General features: G+C 34.9%; 1 long non-coding RNA gene across 1 annotated transcript; it reads left to right on the top strand.

Moving 5' to 3' along the window:
* The first annotated feature begins 629 nt into the window (after positions 1 to 629).
* On the top strand, positions 630 to 6,325 carry LOC113240024. The gene is made up of 3 exons (XR_003311229.1): positions 630 to 748; positions 3,285 to 3,290; positions 6,223 to 6,325. It is a non-coding gene; the product is annotated as an uncharacterized LOC113240024 (long non-coding RNA).
* Positions 6,326 to 6,865: the final 540 nt, after the last annotated feature.

The raw sequence follows: 6,865 nt of genomic DNA, 5'->3' as shown, positions 1-6,865 counted from the left end.
ACCCTGGTTTAGGTTTATTAGGTATTAGGTATATTGTTGTGAATTTTCGGCGCTCTCTAAAAAAAAAAGCTTTTATACATGAAATTAGTTTTATTAGCTTTAAAACGAAGTAGAGCCGTCTTGGTTTTAAAACGCTTGTGAAGAAGTATTTCGACTTTAACTTTGTACTTCCTTGTAATACTAATTAATAATACATTTATTATACTTTACATGGGAAACGTCTATTTATTACTTAACTGCACGAACAGCATTCCAACTGCATTGAAAATCGCAAAGTGTCCTATGTAGACAGACAACTACACCAGCTACCTGGTTAAGGGTACCAGAGCAACCGAATTCCCCCCCACTAGTTTAACGGGAATCAAACCCGGAATCTTCTCGCACAGCGCCCAAAACCGTTGGGCCAGCGAGTTCGGTCATGCAATCAACAATGTTTTGATATTGTATTTGCAGGTATATCCCCCATTGACGTGAATATTGTAATTTTTAGTACGAAAATCCCCCTAGGATTTAATCAAGATCAGCCTCTTGGAGATTTTGGAATAAAAAAGGATGAAGGACTCCATTACAAAATTAATAATTAAATATTGAAAAATTCATATCGTTCTACAACTTCGTTATATCCATTTGCAGGTATTCACCATAAAGGAAGGGGTGCAGTATAGAATAAGGATTGACTTCTACGTGCAGCGCGAGATCGTCCATGGACTCAAGTACGTTCAGAAGACCTACAGGCTCGGAGTACCAGGTAAAATACAGAACTTACTTACATAACTTGGCCACGGCATACGGATACATAGGCAGAAACTATAGATCACGGTCCCAAGTCTGCTAATTTTTATTTGCTGCGATTTTTGTATTAATATTATAACAAGCTAGTGGAGTAATTTCACATAAAAATTAATTAAATATAAATTCAATAAAAATTTTAATACAAATTAGTTAAATTCCTCCCCTGTGAAATTTGGTTTGGTGCAGATACGCGCTTTTACCAACACTACATACGCGGATTTGCACGATAGTCGGGGATACCACGACGATATGCATATTTCAATGGTAGTTCTAGTAAGGCAATATTGATCTTCAGTGAACGAATGAACCCACCACGGCCATTCCATTGACACTCTATTGAGACTCAGCTGTCATTGCAACTTGATTTTAGCGGAATAACAAATAATATCATTATTGCAACTAGGTTTTAGCGGAATAACAAATATTATTATAATTGCAACTAGATTTTAGCGGAATAACAAATATTATCATTATTGCAACTACATTTTAGCGGAATAACAAATATTATCAGAATTGCAATATAACCTCAGTGAACTCTCAATTGAATTACAAGAAACAGTGGTTTCAAGACAATTAGCAGAATTGGGACCCAGGGTTATAACAACATCCGCATAAATTATATTATCCATCCGCATAAATTAAAATGTCCGCATCAACTTCCAGTCACATTGATCGATGCTACTTATTGCGAATGTTTGCATCTTGGCATTATCAGGGCTCCGTCACTTGCGCAAGGTTATATGATAAGTGCCTACCGTTGAGTGCGCCGACGTCGGCGCAAGCTCTCATACAAATCTTTCACTTATGAGCATTCGGCTTCGCACGACTACACACAGCGGGCAATGTCATTTTCACCTCTCTGAGCGCGTGCTTAGGTTCCTTTTTCCTCGTATTGAACGCCAAATACTACGACACGCGGGAATAATTTAATATCTATCCAGTAACAGACTGAAAGCCAAAACAGTTGCCTTTGGTATTCCATTCATGGATCATGGAATTCCTGTATAATTAATAGGCAAATTGATTGATTTCATGTAGGTTGATTTTTTGTTAATAAATGTCACAAAAATCATTAAAAAAAAAAACAAAAATTATTTTCAATTAAGCTCTGTACATTTTTACGATTTTTTAATGTTAAAAATCAGCATCTGCCGATGGTATGGTCGAAAAAATCATCAACTACCATACTATAGACATTCACCAGCTACAACTCTTTACATACTTCTTTCGCTTCGTCCACTTCCATTAGTTTCGTCATACACACCCGCCTATTCTAGGTACTTTTTACCTGGTATTTTTAAGGGTATTTTCGATTTGGTTGAAACTGAACCTGAACTTTTTGCCACCTGGACTTTTCCCCACCTGGACTTTTCCCCACGTGTCCTCTCACGTGCAATCTATAAAATTGTGTCGTCATTCTACTAACATCAAACAAATCCATATTATGACTAAACGTCGAAACATTCACCAAGTAGTATTTAATAACATACCATTATTACACCTTCCACTTGCGTTAGTCTTGAACACAGACTCTTTATTATTTTGACATTTACTTACATTTTACAATTAAATTGACCAAAATAACTATCACCGCGTTTAAATTAATGATTGATTTATTAAAACACACGCCCATATGATATTATTAAAAACACATCGTTACACCTAGTTTTACTTTAAATATTATAATACACGTTTAAGATCTTTGTATGCCTAATTTTTTGACACAGTGAAACTATACATATATTTTCTTACATGTTAACTTCTATACAACCTGTGCTTTCACATATAAATACCTAGATTTATTTGGGTTGGCGAACTAAAGCACGTAAGTCAAAGAAGTGCTTCATTTTTAATATATAATTAATTTTTTTTGTGTTGTGTATAATGTTGGAAGATGTCAAGCGAATTATAATTTTGATAACGATGCCACTAATGAAGTAACGAATAAATTTGACTTATCAATGTCTTACTTTCTCAGACTCGTATCATTAAAAGAGAGATTTTTCAGGAGATGGCAAAACTTTCTATTTATTATCAAGGGGACGAATATTGCCAGCGTTGAACATTTGTTTCGCTTGGCTCAGGACGGAAGAATTCTCCAAGCTGACGGCTGGCCTCCAGTAGTGGAGAGGCACTACATGATGATGATCAAGGTTGTTAATTTGGATACATCAGAAATGAGCCTGCAAAATTTGTATATACAATACATTTTTTGCATTTCAGTAATTTTGTGCTTTAAGATATGAGTTTGAGAAGTAGGCGACGTTTAATCGGTAGATATATTAATTTAAATGAATGATATTGGTTTTTGACATATGTGCTTTAGTCCGCCGTCTCTAGAAAGTATTTTCTTTTTCTTGCTACTCATAAATAAGGTACAGCAGACCGGCAACATCATAGTGTTTTAACCAATGGAAACCTTATAAATAAGTCTATTATTATCTATGAACAACATTTATAACACAAATCTACATTTCCATGCAACCTGCCAGTGCCCGGTACGTATGAAACGCTAATTGGATTTTCATGCTATACACAAGAGCAATGGTTATCTATTAGTCATATGCATAATATGTCATTTTTATTTTTTAATTATTTTTATAAACGGTCCTTATTTGTTATTCTTAATTATTCCGATAACTCCAAAAGCTCGGTACAGATTTTTTGCAACGCAACATATAATGCAATGCGAACATCTCGATACCTCCAATGAACATTATTATTTTGTTTCTTTATTTTTTCCACAAAAATTCGAATTTTTATGTTTTTCTTTTCGAATTTTGGATTTTGTTCGTTATTTTTTTTACAAAATTCGGGGATTGCTATCCATTTTTGTAAACAGCCATATTTATTTTCTATTAGTAAATAAATATGGCTGTTTACAAAGATGACCAAAAAATGAAGTTGACGTAGTGTTCATTGGAGATATCGATCTATGGACGGTTCTAAAGCCGACAATCGACGGATCACAAAACGCGCGCTGCGGATGCGCGTAGAGACCGCGTCGTGTGATGCCGTACTTACAATATAAACAGTAAATATATTTGAAAAATGAATAACAAATAATTTAAATAAATCAAGAAATTACAAATTACATTGGTCAATGCTCACACTCGCCTAAAAGCCCGCCCCTGACTGATCCCGGCGCAAAGGTGCCCATCACGCTTGCCGCATTTCCTCGCTGTGTGGCAATGGACAATCTTTGCGCCAAGAACAACCCGGCGCGAGAGTCATTTCCACTCTCTCATAGCCGTCCCTCGATTTCCGCTACAAATACATATAGACTTACTGTTCTTATCGTAAACACGGCATTGTGTGCGCGTTAAAATGTATGGGAAAAGTTGCATTGCATGTAGTGTAGCAAATTACAGTACAGCAACCGTGGTAGCCTAATGGTTTAACATACGGCCTCCGAATTAAAAGTTTACCTTAGTTGCTTCAATGTAACGTTCATATTCTGTTGGCAGTACAGTGGCATTCTATATTTGAATTAGCGGATGTTTTTCATGAAAACATTGTACCTGCATGCATATTTGAAAGTTTACCTTAAATGTTTGAATGTAAAGTTTAATATTCGAGTAAGCTTGCGCAGTAGCGTTCTATATTGGAATGATCGGATATTTACGCATGAGGGTGAGTCAAAAGATCGTAACCCACTTTTTTACGTTTCAGCGTTTTGAATTACTTATAAGTGCGAAATCATTGCTATTTGTAAAAACGTTATGATATCGTACCTTGAGAAGCTGACAAAATAAATTCAAAATTATGTGCGCAGTGAAACTAATATACCGTCTTTATATACTCGTATTATGTATTTAACTCATTGACTTACAATTATATGGACGTCGGGTCCGCGCTAAAAAGTGTCCGCACTTGTAAGGCGCTAAAATCGTATACAGAGCGCGACACTCCGCTTTAGTCTTCATTTGTTCTACTGACAGCGCGATACTGCGATGACATTACAATTTAAATTTCGAATAGGTTGACTTGGGACATTTTTTTCGTGGTTTTTGTATTAGACCCGTCGTCCATTTATTTGTAAGTCAATGATTTAACTTAAGATTTTAAAGTCAACCCTATACGAATGGCCTAAATTATCAAACTTGATATGCTTTTTTTGAGTGTACATATTTTTTTTCTTTAATCTATATTGTCAGTTGTCCCAAAAATTTCTTTTTTGAATTAGCTAATTTTTTTTTTGAGAAAAATGTTTCGGGTTCTACAATATAATATCGTAGGTGTTTAGTAGAAAGGGCTCTAAAACTTTAACATAATTGAATCAGATAAACTTGTTTTTGATATAATAATAGTTCAAATGCGTAGTAACGAGTAACAGTGAACCCAAAGGCAGAGATAACTTTATAGAATATAACATGAAATTAAATGAAAATTTATGTGCTTAAAATATGGTGAACAAGAGATGGAACACAGTAGAGAAATAGAGCTCATATTTTACCACATCTGCCATGCAAAATTATACTTATAGTGATTGAAATTGAATTAATTGATTAGATTACAAACAATGTCAGTAGACATGCACAAAACAGTTAAAGTTCTAATTTTGTTTAAATACATAGTCAATTAAAAGAGATCTCTTTAAGAGATAAGTCCACCTTTGCTCACTTTCTGTTAATCTAATATTTCTGTTGCATTTGTTTGGTGCAATAAATAATATACATAAAATAATAGCAATAATTACAGAAAGTTCAAACTCTTCAATATAATATCAGTAGTAATTTATATGCCAATGTTCGTACGTGGATCGCTACAGATCGGCAACGAATCGCCTTCCTGCGTATTTTCGATCGCGTCCGTACGCATGCCGACGACGACTGATTGATTAATTGATTGATTGCATAAAATATGTTTTACAAAAGGTGGTATAGTAAGGTGGTAAATATACCAATATTGTAACAGTTTTCGTATTTTACCAAAACTGACATGCAAATTTTATTACATTACAAATGTCTTTCTATTTTTACAAATTTTATAAACCTGAAACTAATTCTAGTAATGTAACTAGAGTTATTAATTACACATGTTACTAGCTGTTGTAAGCTATTGTCATGTCATACAGAAGTGCAATTTTTATCTCTCAGCCATGACATTAGCTTACCATGTCAGTAGCTTACTTTTAAATAAATTTATAATAATAAGGGTAAAGTATTATATAATATGACAATGGCTTTCTCTCAGAAATGTGTTATGTGACATCCTCAATTTGATGAGAAAACCGCTGTATTCAATAGATACGTTACATATACCAATGATTTTTTTAATATCATCTGAACTAAATAGCACACATACCTACAGTATACGATATAAATTTTTCAGATGGCTTTAATTTATTTGTAAAAAAGTAAATTCTTAAATAAAGCCATCGCCAGCCACTCGCGCAGACTCCTAATGGTTGTTACCTTTTCTCTACAGTGGACAAAATGACCCACATGGTAGGCTCCTACCCCCCGAAAACCGAGATCCAGTCCTACACTACACCACCTGAAGACGCTCCCTCCGGCATGATGGCCCGAGGATCCTACTCCGTGAACAGCCTCTTCACTGACGACGACAAGAACGTCCACCTGCAGTGGGAATGGTGCTTCGACATTAAGAAGGACTGGAAGGAGTAAGCAGCTTGGCCATCCTGGATTGGATTTGTGCAATAAGTAAGTCGCATTTGATAATCACTTTACAAAAAAAAGTGTTTTCTTTAATTACTATCAAAAATCATAATTACTGATACCTATTTCTGCCTTCAAGCACTAACGTCATTATGGTTTCGGTGGTGAAGGTGGTAAAGGTGCTGGCGAAACTACAGGCACGTGTGTCTTGACAACTCTGTGTGTCTTAGGATAAAATGTGTGTGTAAAAGTTTTACAGTTCAAAACGTAATTTTTTTAAGTTACTGCTCGTTCACTACGCTGACCTCGCTGAGAAGAACGAGCAAGAAACTCAAGGGATTGCTCTTTTCTAATAAACTTAAATGCTATGAATCATAATTGTGTGGAATCTAGACTCTTGTTGTCTTTCCATCTTCTTTATCTAAAACATACTCTTCAATTTTGTAATATGA

Source organism: Hyposmocoma kahamanoa, unplaced genomic scaffold (assembly GCF_003589595.1).
Source record: "Hyposmocoma kahamanoa isolate Upper Pololo Valley unplaced genomic scaffold, ASM358959v1 119, whole genome shotgun sequence".
Taxonomy (NCBI): Eukaryota; Metazoa; Arthropoda; class Insecta; order Lepidoptera; family Cosmopterigidae; genus Hyposmocoma; species Hyposmocoma kahamanoa.
This window is presented reverse-complemented; position numbering and strand designations above follow the sequence as displayed.